Consider the following 17007-nt stretch of genomic DNA (forward strand, 5'->3'; position numbering starts at 1 on the left):
AGGAACTGCTGGATGGTTCAGTTTTCCTTTTGCTGTTCCTGGCAAATCTCCCCTCATCTCGCTGCCCCAGGAGATGGTTCCAAAATGGGCCACCAGGAACTCCCCATGGAAAACACGCTGAATAAGCCCTGGTGCCCGATACACCCCGGCCCGATCCAGAGCCCAGGGTTATCGTGACGGAGCGATGGGAAGGCTGAATACGTGCGTTCTTGTCCACACCAGTGCAGAAATGTCTGGCGAGGACAGCGTTTCAGGAACATCTCTAGCAACTGTCCTCCTCCAAGCAGTGGTCTCTCCGCTTGCACTCTTCGCTGGTGATTAACGGATGGAAGGTCAAGTCCTTGCTGTGTGCGGTCAGGCACGAAGCAGCGCACAAGCCGAAAAGCTGCCCTGGGCTTAGTTTATGCTTCACACTTAATGCTGCAGAAAGCAACAAAGAGGATCCAGGACCGAGCGCCCGAGTCCTGCTCGGGCTCTGCCTGCCGGGCTCTGCTGCCGTCTCCCCTGCAGCAACCGCTGCCTCGGCACCGGCAGCATTGCGAGGAGGAGGAGGAGGAGGAGAAAGCCAGAGTGGGTGAGGAGGAGGTGGCAGCGGCAGCGCTGGGAGAGCGAGAGAGGAGGACACTGCCAGTCATCCCAAGAACAGAGGGACGGAGTGGAGGGGGCAGTCCCATTAGAGAATTAACTTTTTAATTACACTACTGCTCACTCTTTGGACACTTCTTATGTCTGAATGATGCTAAAATGTTCCGAGAAGTTCCATTATTACCCTCCTTATCAAAAAGGCACCCACTCAGATTAATATGAACTTTTCAATAGATTTACGAGCTACTGTTCAATAGATCTCAGAGCTATAGAAAGCGGGGGGGGTGGGGGGTGTAAAAAATTGTAAAATGGTTCTTGGAACAGTTCAGGAATTTTTTGACTGTTTTTCTAATTGCTGTGGTCAACAATACAATGTTTTTGCAGGAACATATCATTCTGATGGCAATTTTTGGAAGGTTTCACAGCATTTCTGGATGAACAGAGTGGGAGACAGACAGACTGCGAGACAGCTCCGTAGGTAGGACACTGACCTGGGACGCAGAGGACCAAGGTGAGTGGTAACTACTGACCTGCTGGCCATTCTGGGATGTCTATGGATTTCGTTTTGTTTTGCTTGCACAAAATTTCAATAGGTCTTAGTTTTGTCCTGATGTGGAGCAAAACAAATTACAAAACAAAATTCTTGTCTTCCAGCCAGCCCTAGAAGTACTTCCAGTTGGCAAATGTTTTTATGGTGTTACCCACTTCCAAAGACTCTTAAATCCCCAGGATACACTATTTCTGTCCTACTATGAACCATGCCATGCAAACATCTAACTTGGGAGCACAATTGCCTCACCGTAGCCTCAAAGTGTGGTGGGGTTTTTTTACCCCCATCCCTTGTTTTGTTGTTCTTTTGTTTTTCACTGGCATTTGGTGTGTCAAAGGCCTGATGAAGGTTAGAGACAAAGGGTGAAAGATCAGTGGTCATGGATAACCGGGGACCCAAACCTGCACATCACTGAATGCTCTAGAAACAGAGATGTGAGTAACTGGCTCTGCTCCCCCTCTCTGCCCTTAAATGTGCTTTTTAGTCATTCCTGAAGTGCTGTTTCAACCAGTGCTCCACTAATACAGACTTCTGCCTCAGCCCAGATGTTTTCAGCAGGAGCTGCTTCTAGTGCCGGCATGAGCGAACGCCGGCCGACAGCGTTGGGAGGCAGCAGGAGCAGGGAGGGCACTCGCTGCTTTTCGTTCTTACTTCTACACTGATAAAAATATACATAGACAATTCTACTTTTAAATTACAGAAGTTGAATTTAAATTCAGGTTGCTGTATTTTCTACTCTTGCTGCATCTCAAACAGTTCAGCAAATTCATGGCTGTAGAGGTAAGCAACATTGGTAATCTTTGGAAAAAAAAAAAAAACGAAAAAAAGGCCAATGTTCACAGCACGAGCTTTGTGAAGAGGCATTTAAGCATATATGCTGCTGCTTTAGCAAGGGGCTTTATTCTGTATTGTAGTAACCTTAGGTACTTCCTAAATGGTGGCTGGGTAGAGGGCTGGAGGCAAACAAATACAGTGAACGAAGTGGAAAGAAGGGAGTATGAATGGGTTTGGTGGTTTGGGTTTTTTTGTTTGTTTGTTTTAAACTGAGTTTCAAAACAACTTTAAAATGTAATTCTGTATCAGTGATAGTTATAATGCCATTTGTTTACATGAAACCTATTGAAGGCGGAGGTTAAAAATCCGACAGACAATTTGAAATGTGTTGTTCCACGTTTCGCAGATGTCGTATAATATGGAATATAATAGCATATGAAGTGCCCAGACAATTAGTTTTTAATGGCCTAGATGGAAACAAAAGGTCTCAAGCGTGTTTTGAAGACACACAGCGTTATAAGTATTAAATCACATGAAGGGAGCCTTGTTTAAAAATAGATAACATGGACAGCATTGCCGTGTGAGGTATGAAGAAGCTGGCTAAAGCATTTGACCTGATAGGTATGATACAGCAATATGATTGGTATTCTGACATACTACTTTTCTTTCATAAATACAAATATAAATGAGCAGGTAAATGGAAAAATTTGTCAGAGATTTAAATATACCACCAGTATCCGTATTTTAAGCAACATGGTTTGATTTGTGTCAACAAGCCTTAAAATTTCTAATAGATATGTATTGAGGTCCCAAATAAAATACTCCAGCTTTGGCATGCAAGTATCTGCAACATTGCTTTTCATAAACAAGTCTTCAATCATTGGAATTATTCAGTCTATCAGTCCGTTACCCTACTAGGATTCTCATACATATACACACATGCATATCTCTCTCTCTCTCGCAGGATCACAGAACGATAGGGGTTGGAATCCTGGAGGCGGGAAGGTTTCACTTCATCTTCTTCAATTTTGGGCAAGCTTGCGCAGCTCAAGAATTGTCCTGTGTTCACTCCTCTGTGAAATAACTGGAGGATAGGATTATCCTGGTTGGGGATAAGACCTCTGAAGTCAGAACAACTGCACTTGCATGCATTTACGGTTTTTCCTTCAGCTCTGCTGCTCTTTAGTCATCTCACTGCAGCAGCAGCAGCTACTGTTCCTGTGGCGACAGACCACACACTAGTGTGATTTCCTTTGTTGGGTGCGAATAATCCCATGTGATTTCCATGTCAGCTGCTGGCTTTGTATGGCAAGAGGACAAGGGTGGAAATTCAGAGATTCCTTGCAGCCTAAATACAAAGGGAATATTGCAAACAAGGATAAAAGTGGGCTGGATTTAAAAGCCGGCACTAGACAATGATAGAGCGTCACTCGCACCACCCCACACCCGCAAATCCCTGAGCAAGCCGGAGAAACCCTTCTTCCACACCTGAACAAGGTACTCCGTGAGAATGATGGTTCCGGTTTTTAAACTGACTTGTTCGGTTTATAATAGTGTGATACAGAGTTAGTCATGTAGTTCCTCATCAGTAATAAACGATGCAACCATACTACAGTTGGAAAACGATCTTGTGATCTTTGTGCATCGTCTCAGCCTGACGTTTTTGGTTAGATTTGGTCCAAACAAGAAATAAAGTTATTGATAGAGGTTGCCATCGGCTTTGTAAAGGAGAAGTCATGTAGAACTTGTTAGCTGAATAACATACCAAAACTCTGTCATAATAAGCCACTTCGTACTCTTATCTCTGTGACTAAGAGTGCCACAACCAAAACCACTGACTGGTTGCAAATAATTTCTATATAATAATAATAATAACATATATAAAAATAATTTTATTCTCTATGGGTTTCTAGGGTGCCCACTCTATATACATGTTTGCTTGAAAATGTATTCTAGACCAGCCCTCATTTTTTTGGAAGGACTAGAGATTTGATTAGACTTGTCTATCTAACAACATATTAATTGTAGGCAGCACTTCTTGGACTACATCTATTTAAGTACAAGATGCCTCTTGGTATCAATGAGTAAAGATAAACTCGTGCACGTATGTTATTAGGGATGGCGCGGAAGGGGGGAATAGGAAGGAAGGGATTAAGGTTGCTACAATACATAATTAAAATGGCAGAGTTATGGTGGGAGAATTTCATCATTTCAATATTTATATATTATGGATTCTTAAGAAAAAAATGCAGTTATGATAGTGAGTGTGAGAAGGAAAGGATATGTTAAAAAAAACCTAAACACCCCAACCCGAAAGCCAGGGTGTAGAACAAAATGATGCTTGAAAAAACCCTCAGTATGTGTATTATTCAAGGAATAATGTAGATGCAGTTAAAAAACTGTTATGATGGGGAAGTGGGGGACAGGAACAGAAAATTACAGACGGAAATCTTCAAGAACATTTAAATGAAAACTATGGTTCTGCATTGTCCTATTTAGATGATTTAGTAGCTGCTCTGTATGTGTGTGATGGAAGTGCGGGAGTTAACAGTACCAAATCTCTGCTAGAAGTACGCCCAATACAAATCCATGTCATTTGTTGTAAGTGGTATGTAGAAGACAAGTGTTTTTAGCTCTTTATAACCCAAGCTCCCATTGACTTCCATGCAAGGTCAGGCACTTCGCCTTTCTGAAAATCAAACTAAGAAACATTAACATTCACAAATTTTACTTAATAGAAACCATGGTACACTAAGGACAAACTGATTGGGACAAATGGAGTCTGATTTTTGGCGTTGCTGATAAGATCACGGAGCATGGCTCTTCCGTTGTGTGCCGCGCTTCAGGGAAATTACCAAAGCGAGCAACCCAGACGGTTAACAATGGGACAGGAAAAAAAGGAGAGGGTAGTAGTAATTAGGAGTTGATAATTAGCGTTCCCTTTCTCCCTTCAGGGCCATGCTCCTAGGATGGGAAGGAATCTGTAGATGTGCGTTAGCCGCACCAGGGGAGGTGGTGGGAGCCGGCGGAGGCTGCGGGCGAGCGCCTGTCCCCGAGGGAGGTCTGGGGGACGCAGCAGCACAGGGTCCCGCTGGCGCGGGTCACGGGACACCCCCGGCTCTTCCCCGGGCAAATCTAGGGGGTCCCTAGGCTTTGTGCACCAGTGTTGCTTAACAAATCCGTTCCAGCTGCAGGCAGTGGTGTCGAGGACCCCTGTGCAATTCAGGGACAACCCGATTCACCCACACCTGCACCGATGAAGCCTGTTTGCTCTCTGTGTTCCTCCATCTCTGGCTGAGACTTTGGCTTTTAGCTTTGGTGCGGTTCTGTCACCTACTCTAATGTTGTTCCTGGGAATTGTATAAGGGGTGCAGGCGGCGGCTGCCAGCCTCCAGCGCATCCAGCACGTGGGTGCACTGAGCCGTGGTGCTCCAGAAGAGAAAGCCACGCAAAACCACTCGCTGTACGCAAGACCGTCAGTGGGCGATCAGACAGGCTTCCAAACACAGTGAGCTTGTACACCAGCCGTATCGGGGTCATGCTGAAATATGTTGCGGAAATTACACCCGGTCACGCTGAGTATGTATGTTTTTACAGCTTTCATCGGTCCTCTTCAGCATTCAGGTACCAACTGTAATGTTCTCATCGTTAGGGAAGAGACGAGTTTGGCTCTATCACCTGCTTGGAAGTAAGTTTACACAACGGGTTTTCCCAAGGCTATAAGATATAGAGAAAGGATACATACAGAGCAAGGATATACAGTAAATCACTTGGCTCTGCTCCGTTGTTACACTGGAAGGGAGAAAGTATGGAATATTCTTCCTGCTGTACCCCTTTAACACGTGTAATGAAAATAGAAAATTTCAGAACAAAAGCCTTTCCCATTTATTTATGTAGTGAGATAAAAAGTACGTTTGGGGATGCTATTAAAATAAATAACTAACCTTTTTTTCATCAGAAATGTTTATTTAAAAACAGAATAGACGTTTTATTGAGGACTATTTTTTTTCAAGTATGTGTGCTGCAGACTTTCTATAAATTTTGATTCTTGTTCTTGACAAGCACAGGAGATACTGTTTTCTTCACTTCTGTAAAATGTGAGCAAATGTGTTCTACAGATTTTTTTTTAACTGAAGAATAACCTTAACTACGTTAATTACATAATTCTATGTCTTCCTTCAAACAAAAAAGCAGAAGTAATAATTACATGCTAGAACCAGAGATGAGTCTGAAGGAGATATATTTACACTTTCTAGTAGCACCGAGCAAATAAAGTAAATTATTTCTAAGTCTTCAAAAGGAAGGAAAGAAAACATGAATTTGCCAAGAACAGTGTTACATTTATCTAATTTTGTCAGAAAGATGAGCAGTAGCTAGAGGTTGGTGAGGATTTTGACATTCTCTCGTGGCATTCCCATGAGCAAGCTAGGATCTACGTGAAAGTACTATATGGCTTAACAGGTATTTGGCAAGCCGTAGTCAGAGGGCGGTTACTAACTCTTGCAACTCCTTCCCTTCTGAAAGCATATTTTTTCCTCTATTATTCTATTACTTTGACACCCAAACCTGCATTTTTTTTCTTATTAGATCTTGGCGTGTATTTTCTAATGGCTCTCCATTATTTATAAAGCAGTAAGGTATATAATGTGCTGCTGTGTTGTATTTCAGTATGGTATTACATATACCTATAGTCTTTGCTGCGAAATAGTCAACGTGTTGGACTTAACTGTAATAAGATGTTGTACTTCCCATTGCATTTAACTGATGATGGGGTGACATGGAAGTCCTGAATACCTTTCCTGGATATAGTAGGATGACAACTAAAACAATAAAAAAGTTGTAGAAGAGCAGCTTTTTTTGGTCTTATTTAATGGCTGCTCAATCCTAGACTACTTGGATTTCATCTTGGCTGTATTCGTATCTTGGTACGGGTTAATTCATTTTCTGTCTAAACCCATTTAGTCAAATGATTTTTGGTTGTGAAAGAGTAATGCAGAAGCACAGGTCAAATAGTATTAATTTGAGAGAAATAGTTTGTAATATTAAGTTGAGATAAACGCATGATAAAATTCACAGAACAAACCCACAACACTGAAACAAACAAAAAACCATGCTGAGTTGGGTTTGCTGGATTGTGAGTTGGATCTTTTTAAGCGGGCAGCCCTTGTCCTTCGGGTCAGCACACTGAGCAAAGACTGGTGCTCTCAGCAGAGAGAAAGGGAGGAGAAGACCACGCGTCTCTGCAGCCTGGGGGGACAAAGGGATGCTGGAGCTTTTGTCCCTGTAGCCCAGGTAACGTCCCTTTGGCCCACGTCTGAGCACACACGTAGCTGGTAAGGAAGGCAGTCGTACTCACACAGAATCACAAAGGTTGGAAAAGACCTGTAAGATCATCAAGTCCAACCACCACCCCAACCCCACCATGCCCACTAAACCATGTCCCGCAGTGCCACGTCCACACGTTCCTCGAACACCTCCAGGGATGGGGACTCCACCACCTCCCTGGGCAGCCTCTTCCAGTGCTTCTCCACTCTCTCAGGAAAGACATTTTTCCTAATATCCAGCCTGAACCTCCCCTGGCGCAACTTGAGGCCGTTTCCTCTTGTCCTACCGTTTCTCACTTGGGAGAAGAGACCAACACCCACCTCCCCACAACCCCCTTTCAGGCAGTTGTAGAGAGCGATGAGGTCTCCCCTCAGCCTCCTCTTCTCCAGACTGAACACCCCCAGCTCCCTCAGCCGCTCCTCATCAGACTTGTGCTCCAGACCCCTCACCAGCTCCGTCGCCCTTCTCTGGACACGCTCCAGCACCTCAATGTCCTTCTTGGAGTAAGGGGCCCAAAACTGAACACAGGATTCGAGGTGCAGCCTCACAGGGGCACGATCACCACGATCTCTTCCTTTCTTACTCCCTGGAACGCACCACCCTTGGATGCACCTTTCATACGAGAGCGCAGCGAGCCCTCAGCCGCGCCAGCCGTCGGCTGGTCCGGGCTCTTTGCCGGGAGCCGGAATAGCATTTTGAGTTGCAGAGGGAATCAAGCCCAGCTTTCTCGCTTCCCAGGTGAAGGCTTCCATCGCTGCTTTTATTTCTACACTGGGCACTCCTCCTCTGGGATATTTTAAAAGAATTTAGTTAGGTCTGCTTAGTTTTCCAAAAGTGGGTTATGAAGGAGGGAGGATTCAAGGCTCTGGATCCCAAGTCAGTAGGGATGCCTCACTGCAGGGCCTGAGCTCCGAGGGATGGAGCAGGAGCATCAGCGTGCCCATGCACTCTGCATTTACTATCAGCAAGTTTTCATTCAGGTTATTCGGGTCTCCATTCCGCAGCATCAGACTCTTCAGTGGGCAGAGTCCTAAGTTAATTTGCTTGTGTTAGCAGCATTGGAATGCACTGAATTCCCAAATCCCAGGACCTTGCTGAAACTCCTTAAGGATAGTTGCCTCAGAAAAGGCATTCGGAACAACGCTAGCTGAAATGGGGCGTGGAAGCAGCCCGGTGAGTGAGTCCCAGGGGCGGCTCGGCTGCGATCCCACAGCGGGGAGACAGCTGGGATTAGGAGCTAGTCAAGACCTTGTGAATATGGCCAGTGCTGTAACCCGGAATAAATACTTAAGGAAAATTACATCAATAAAATCAACAGATGGTGATGATTTCTTTTTTTTTTTTTTCCAGGATTTGAATACGATTACGGAACCTCTGCCAGCGCATTCGGAAATCTCAGGTAGAACAAGGTAGGCTGCAAAAAGCTGATTTGACAAATGTCTCCAACTTCACTATTTGAAAAACTGGAAAAAGATCACTGCTAGGAATTACTGTCTAGGGAAGTGTAAAAGGCTTTATTATTATTATGACATATCTATTAAGTATTACATGGCAGTAATAAAAATCTAGAGATGTATCTAACAATGTGCGGGGAAGGGGGGTCTTGCCAGGATTTTTGCTTTAGAACAAATAGGGAGAAATGGAGCACGTGCAACCCCTTCCCAAAGACACTGCGGGCTCCCCGCCTGCTCCTCTAACGCTTCTAGAATAGGCTTGGTTGTACCTTGATTTAAATGGAGTAGATGTTTATGATGAGACCCGTAAGTTCTACTGCGGCCTGTGGGTTCGAGTGGGAGGAGGGCTTTAAGACATGTCACGGTGCTCTGCAGCGTCCTGAGGGGCTGTGGGCCGCGTGCCCGGGCAGGGCCGCCTGGGGCCTGGGGTCCCGCGAGGGCGCCGGTCCTGCGGCCGTGAAGAAACGGGGCAAAGAGCTCGGAGTGGTGCTGTTCGGGGAAATCCGGCAGAGCCTGCGGAAGCAACCACGGGGGCAACGCCGAAAACCCACTTCAAGCCCGCGGAGGAGAAGTCGGCGTTTTCTCGGGGCTGGTCTCAGGGCTCCTGCGGCGAGAAGGGCCCGCGGGCTCTCCCGGTGCACCGGGCGATGATGCAGCCGGGGCCCGCTCCGGGCCGCCCCGTTCCGCCGCCGCCGGCCCGCGGGAGGAGGGCGGCGGGCGCGCAGCTCCGGAGCGGGGCGAGGGGCTCCCGAGCGCCCCCCCCCCCCCCGCCTCCTCCACTCCCCGGCGGGGGCAAAACCTGCCGCTGCCCTTCCGCGCGGGCGGGGGCAGCCCCGGGCTCTCAGCGCGGCCGCCCGCCTCCCCCTCCGCACCCCGCCCCGAGGCGCCCGCCGGCCCCCGGGCGCTCCCGGGAGGAGGCAGCGCCTCGGCCGGCAGCCCGCGGGCGGGCAGGGCGGCGGCGGCGGCGGCCGCGGGCCCGGGCGCTGCGGGGGCTCCCGGGCGGGGCGGGCCCGGCGCCGTCCCCCGCCCCGGCAGCGCGGGCGGCGCAGCCCCTCGGGCCCTGCCCGGGCGGGGAAGGTGAGTGCGGGCGGGCGGAGCCGGGCGGGGCCCCTCCCCGCACCGCTATAGCTGCCGGCGGCGGCGGGGACGCGGCGGGGCCGGCGACCGGCAGCAGGAGCAGCAGCAGGATCCGGCCCCGGCCCCGCCGCCGGTGCGCGGCCATGTGGCGGGTGGCGCTGCCGCTGCTGAGCGCCGCCGTCTCGCTGTGCGCAGGTAGGGCGGGCGGGAGGCGGGGGCAGCTCCACCACCGCGCCGGGACCCCCCTTCCCGCGGGACCCCCCTTCCCGCGGGACCCCTCTTCCCGCGGGATCCCTTTCCCGCGGGACCCCCTTTCCCGCGGGACCCCCTTTCCCGCGGGATCCCTTTCCCGCGGGACCCCCTTTCCCGCGGGACCCCCGGCGCTCCGGCAGCTGTGCCCCCGCCCGGCCGGGGTCAGCGTTGTTTCTCGGGAGGTTAAGGAGCTTAATGCGTTTAATTATCATCATCATCTATACGCCAGAAACAGGTCAGCTGGGACTTAGGGGAGCCCGAAGCTGGTTCCAGCCACACCGTTTGGGTACCGCTCTCAAAAGTTCTCCATCCGCTGGGTTTTGAGAAGCGATGCCTGAGAGGTCTCGCCCCAGGGGTGTTTGGGCGTGCACCCAAAGCTCTGCCGGACGGTTCCTTGGTGCTGGGAGACACCTGCTCGGGCCGGGTGCTCTCGGTCATGGTGAGCGGCCCCAGCGGCTGCCTGTGCTGGGCGGCGTGCCCCGACCCGTCCCGTCCCATCGCACCGCGGACGGGACAAGGTTCACGACCCGCTGGAGGGTTTTGGGCAGGGGTGCGAAACAGGCGGCGTCTGGGTTCTTCTGGTACAGGTTCTGCTCTTGCACGGCAGGCGGTATGAAACGTTCGTTCCCCACAATCTTTCCTTTAAAAACTAAACCTATGCTCTCAAGTAATGCTCTGTAAACCAGCGCTTACCTCCGAGGTGAAGTAAGGCAGCGTAGAACAGAACATTTTAAATTTTTTCTATTAGATTTACTCCAATTTACTTTTCTCTGCGTTCTCACCACAGGGCTTTCTTGGTGTGATGCTCATTATGCTCTTGCAGAGAGGGGTGGTCACAGCCCCAAGCTGAAAGGAAGGACTCTGCCCACTCCCGCATGAAAGTGCTCCTGTATCTTTTGGGAAAGGAGGAGTAACAAAGCTCAGCTGTTGACATTTGAAGTACTTCTCTATAGCATTATATACCTAGTAAATCTTTGTTACCTTCAAGGGGTGTCAAACCTGATCTCTCTAAGCTCTTCTCTTTTTTTTGTCTAGATTTTTATTATTTATGTTTGGAAGTGAACCACAGAACTAGGCAACCCCATGCCACTCTTGTTTTTCCCTGGTGTGCTTGAATTGAAGCATCACCAGCACTGTGGCCATTACCACTTCCCTCTGGAGACCAATACACTAACGAATCTCCTCCGTGCTTTGTTCTCTTAAGCTGCAATAGTACCATCCTCTGCTTTTCTTACCCATTAGTTATCTTTTCAGAGTCCAGATCAGGTATGGTGCGTGTGCGTATGGTCCAGGATAAGCAGGCATCCTCTTCACCCTTACAGCTCTTTCGAGGGGTCGCCACGGGGAGTTACACGTACCTAGAAAGGGTCTTCGGGTCTCGAGTAGCAGTTGCTGTTGAGTGCCAAGTTGTAGCTGTGCATCTGCTTGATCAGCTCTACATCTGCTCATACTCCACCTCAAACCTGTCTGATTAAGGCACCCGACTAAGCATGCTCTGGTAAACTTTTTCCCCCCTATTCTCTCTCATGCAAGTTTGAAGGTGCTGTGCTGGGCAATGGAGGTCTCCTGAGGAACTTCCATGGTGCCCCACTATTCAGGAATATTTATAGGATTAAGAGGAAAAGTATTTTGCTACTGACATGGTGAACGGTCCTGCTGCTTCCTATCTGCTTACCTCACGTGGGCCGCTAAAAATCGCTTCGCCTGCCGCGTCTCCTACCACCTTTGTTCTACCTTGCCTCCATCTTGTTGTATCAAATTCTTTGCATACTCTTCTGTACTCTTCGCAGCATTATTTTGGGGGACGTAAAGAGTACTCAGTGTGCTGTAGGGTCTCTAAATACACAGGAGTTGAGGGTGTGGATTGCAGCAAGGAAACGTGTTACTATACGTGGTGGTGGCACGTCAGCCTCTCGTAGCGCTCAGCACCGAATTGACTTGTTTTGTATTTCTTAAGAGAGCCTTTAGGCAAGCTCTAAGTTTGTGAGAGTTTGTTTCCCATGTAAATGCATTTTAATCCTCCAAAAAGCAAGCCACAAAACCTACAAGCTGTCCCTGATGCGTGGCAGAGTTGCCTGCAGGTACAGTAAAGCAGGTAGGTGTGAAATGGATCTTCTCCGTACCTGTGCCAGTGCCATCGGTCTGTAGCTGAAAGCAGAGTGGAGCGCACACGGCCGAGCAGCTACTGCTTAACAATGAGAAGCAAAATAGATTGCGATTGAAAACTGCTGCGTAAGGATAAATGCATGAAAATAGCATAAAATTGGACTCTTGCTACATGAGTGGTGCTGTATTCAAACAACTTTGTCATCTTTTCCGTACTGTAAAATATCCTTGTATTGAGTGCTTTTTGGTGTGTGTGGGTTTTGTTTTTTTTTTTTTTTTTTAGGTTGGACTTGATGATCTTACAGGTCTTTTCCAACCTTAGTGATTCTGTGATTCTGTGATAAACAGTCGTTGAAAACACCCTGTGAATGTTAAGTCTGAATTTTTAGAACGCTCCGTTTATTTCAGTGTTTCCTATAGAATATAAACTTGGAATAAAAGTCTGAGGTACATAACACACATGGTGATGGCTGTTGCCTGCATGCAAAGCTGTGAACCAGCCACGGCACGTCCGTGTAAGTGTGTGTCGCTGGCAGGTCCAGAGAGCCGCATTCTGCAAAAAGCATCTTTGTTCCAGCTTATTAATTTGGTTTGCTTAGTCCTTATTAACTGGCAATATTGAAAAGCCTATGTGTTGTCAAGCACCAAAAATAGCGTGTCCTTGGAAAGAAGTACTGCAATAGCAAAGCAGTTGCACTTCACTAAACAATTTAATTCACTGCTATGTAACAAATTATCGGTATGATGCTATCTTCTCATTTCTGTGGGTCACTGAAGCTCGGTTTTCCTAGCTTTTAGTAAAAAGCTTTAATAAAAAAAAAAGCTTTAATGAAACAACGTGGATAAGAACTATAAGCACTTAATGGCCCGACTCCGTGAACTACCCGGGTGTCTGCCAGTAATTCGCACAGATGAAAGACCGTGTGTGGGGTGAGTGGGTGTAATTTAATTCTGCTTTTTTGGAGTAGGCTCCAGATCCTTATCAGTTGCTTGCAAATGATTATTCTGGGCTTTAACCTGGCCGGGATATTTCGTCACTTTTGAAGAGCACTGCTGGAACGAGAGCGGTACGGTTGTCCTCCGCGCGCGCTGTGCTGCAGTGCAGCCGTCCCTCTCTCGGGGCGGGAGCGAGCTGTCGGAGGTGCCTCTCGATTCAGCCGGATTTGTGTTGGAGCATCTGCTGAAGTCTGTCCTGAGTTCTGGGTTACGGCATTGAGACGTCAGAGCTTTCAGCAAAAATCCCTGGAAAAAGGGGTCCCAGACATAATGCTGAAGCCCCTCAGAGCTGTAGTCTATTACCACATTCTTCTCCCTGTCAGGTGCTGGGAGGGGGAGGCTCACCGCTTTTTTCCATGCTTATTTTCGTAGGCTAGAAATTCAGCTTTTGCCTGGCTGTGAAGGTTCTGATAACCTGGTAATTAAGGGAAGCGCGACATGAAAGCGTTGAGCAGCGAGCAGATGGCAGGGAAGAGATACTTAGGTAATAACTCCATCCCAGTTCAAACACACAATTTCCTCTCTCTACCTCAAGTGCTCTTAGGCTCTGAATTACCCCAAATTGTCTCTAGCCATCGTGCAGAAAACAAAGTCCTAACTGAAGCCCAAGTTGGATGCCTGAACTTAGATGCTGTGAATACCGGTTGAGGGTATCCCCCCCTCAACGGGTATTCACAGCATCTAAATACCCCCACACCCGCAGCAGCTCTGGACATGTGTAGATGAATCCGGGCGTGGGCAAGTTGCTCTGATGGAGCTCGGCAGGTTTTGTCGCTCTAGCACACGTCCTGTGCTGTCCTGAGGGCTTTCGGTGATGCTGTAATCCCGGTGTCCCCCCAGATGCGAGAATTCTTCCGTTGCCTTAGTGCCGAAGCTGCGCCGAAGGACGTAACCGTGGCTGTGCTTCTGCCCGCGCCAGCCTTCATTCAGAGGCGGCTACGTTTCACTGCTGGGGTAGCCTCCGGAGTGCTTTTTTCCAGAACAAAGGGTCTTTGCAGGTTAAGTTTTTCTTACAGAAGGGAACAGTTCAGTTGGGAGGGACCTACAACGATCACCTAGTCCAACTGCCGGTACGCAGTTGGCATTTTATCTTTCTGTTCTTGGTTCACCTTAAGTTTGGCGGTGGCAAAAATAAGTACATTAAAAGGTCAATGTTTTCCTGATTCCACGTTTACCAGGAAGCTGATTCGAGGTAACCAGAGCAGTGTTTGCAGAACTCGCGTCCCCCTCACTTCTCCAGCGGTACGTTTTCGGACTGACACGCAATGGGGCAGAACCAGTGACAGTTCAGTAAAAGGGGGCATTTTTGGTTGCCAAGTGTTGTTTTGAAACACTTTGCTGCTCTTAATACAGTAATTCTAAACCATTCAAATTTTCATCTTCCAAGTCAAAATTCATTCTTCAGTAGTACCTACTTTTTGTGAAAAAGGCTATGTTTGACTAGAGGGGAACTGTGTGGCCATAGAAAAGACAGTCTGTGTGATTTCCTGGATGTGAAATACCTTGTCAGGCTGTTTTCAGGTGTTGGCTGTATTCAGCTTTCAGCGCTAGGGATTCTTTTTTACGCAAGCCATTTCAGACTTGGAGTCAGTAAATGTGGTCAGTACCGTGTTATCACAGCCACCTCCCCATGGAATTTGTACCCTCATTCCCACACTGGATCCTCCGTCAGTGCCTTATAGACTGAGACCAGCAGATTCTTCCTCAGCTTTACGTATATGCTGCACTTCATAAAATTCTTGCACGCGTGGTGTTTTGCCGCATAGCTTACCTTTCATAAAGCATAACTTTTCAAAGGATACCTCGCCTATCTGAAGCTAATGAGAAATTAGTAAATGTCCTTTGACAGCTTATTCCAGCAAAAATAATTTCTCCGGGTTTTGTTGCCCTTTCCCTGCTCAGTCAATATTAATTTAAATGCCTGGCCTCAGTTTCTGTCTACTGGTTTTTTGTCACGGTTGCTGAGCTTTTCTGGAACGGGGATTTTGAGTACCCAGTATCTGCCTCTAAAATTAAGGTTCTTGTCGTACATGATAATAAAATCACTTTCCATACATATTTTTAAGAAATGAAAGCCCTGGAACTATTTAATGTCTCTCATTCTAAGACATTTTCTTCAGTTCTGGAATAATTACTTTTCCTCTCTTCTCTACAGCTTTCTAGTTTCTGCCTAGCTTGGTATCAGTCCTTTTGCAGTATGTCTGTATAGTGAGCTATTAATCTACGGTTACTGCTACTATTTTTTTTTCCCCAGCCCTCTCCGGAGAGGGAACTTCTCTGTATTTTTCATAGTAGTCCAAAAAGAAAAATTTTTTAAGACCTGTCATTGCTCAAGATTCTGGTTTCCTCTTCTGACAAAATGTGTTAGAGAGAATAAATTTGATAGCGACGCGGTATCCCTTCCCTGAGCGTGGCTGACTGTAGGAGACCGGGCCCTCTCCGCCTGCGCAAATGGACGCGGTGCGCTGGGAGGGCATACGCATTCCCTGCTGCACGTAAGGACTGGCAGAGTTTCAGTCGATATTTGCCAGTTAGTTCTTCTCTCCTCCGGGCTTGGCCATGCTCCTGGCTGTGTGTGGGAGGCAGAAGGGTGGTCTCGGCAGCCCCGACCACCGCTGCTCCTCGGGCAGATGCTCGAGGATGGACGGTTGGACGCAACGCGAGTTCAGAAGGCGCTTTCTGAACTCTTCCAGCTCTCAGCAGCTTGCGGGTTAAAGGCTCTCAGTCCGAAGATGTGTTTGTATCATTACGCGTGGCAGTTTCTATCAACCTCTGGTACGTTAAGGTGGATTTGTCCAATGACTTTTTGAATACACTAATGCTTTATCCTAAGTGGTGGCGATAATACCAACACCCAATGCTGTTGGGGAAGGTGGTGAGGCAGCGAGAGAAAGGGGAGCGCTTCTTCTTGCTTATTGTGAATTTGTGGTCAATAACGTCTGTGCTGCCCGAGAGCTTTCCAGTTAGTGGGGAATGGTGAGTAGCTGATGCCATTTGTCTTCTCAGTACGATGTATGATTTCTTTATAAAGCTTTCATATCTCCCTAAAATTGCCTTTGACATGAAAGAGCCCAGTTTCTTAATCTATGTCCAGTCCCCCTTCCCGTCCATCCCGTAACTCCTTCTCCTTCTTCTGTGCCCTTTTGAAGTGGGTGATGGGAACCGATCCCAAATGGCTGAACAGGGTGTTGGATCTCCTCCTGGTTTCTCCTGATTGTGCCCCCTCCCTGAGCTGAGCTGGTGTTCTCCAGAGCTCCCCAGAAAGGCACAGCCGTCTCCGTTCCAAGGGGCGATAGCTAACGTTGGGCTGGTTACTGCACGTACGCAGCTGAAGTTGTTTTTTCTCCTGTATGATTTTACTCTCCTCTGGCCTTGATCCCTCAGCATGGCGAGATTCCTTTGTGATGCTCCAAAGTCAGTTCTACTTTCTCTATCCTCGGCGAATCTTATTGCTTTATTATCGATTCCCCTTTCCAGATCGCTGGAGCACACAGCGCACGTTTCTGTGTGACTCTGCAGATAACAGCCTCTCACTGCAAAAGCTGATGGTTCCCTTTTATCTCAGCTGCTACCAGACAAACGGGCTGACCTCCGGTTAAGATTGAAACAGCTCTGCCTTGCGGCAGCGCAGTTTCTTTGCCTGTGGTCTGTTACCAGCAGCACGTGGACTCGGGCAGAGAATGCCTGCCGAGGGGCTGTGCCAGACCCGCACCGACCCTGTGGCACCTTTACCAGCACCTACTCCGGTCTTCATTCTTGCTCATCACGAGCGACGGACCGGACAACGGGAAACGGACAGTCTGTAGTTTCTGGGGTCTCCTTTGAGCCCCCTTTTTACACTGGTGGAGCTTTTGCCACCTGGCAGCCTCCCGAGAGCGAGGCGGACGG

The sequence above is a fragment of the Gavia stellata genome, chromosome 8, assembly GCF_030936135.1.
Source record: "Gavia stellata isolate bGavSte3 chromosome 8, bGavSte3.hap2, whole genome shotgun sequence".
NCBI lineage: Eukaryota > Metazoa > Chordata > Aves > Gaviiformes > Gaviidae > Gavia > Gavia stellata.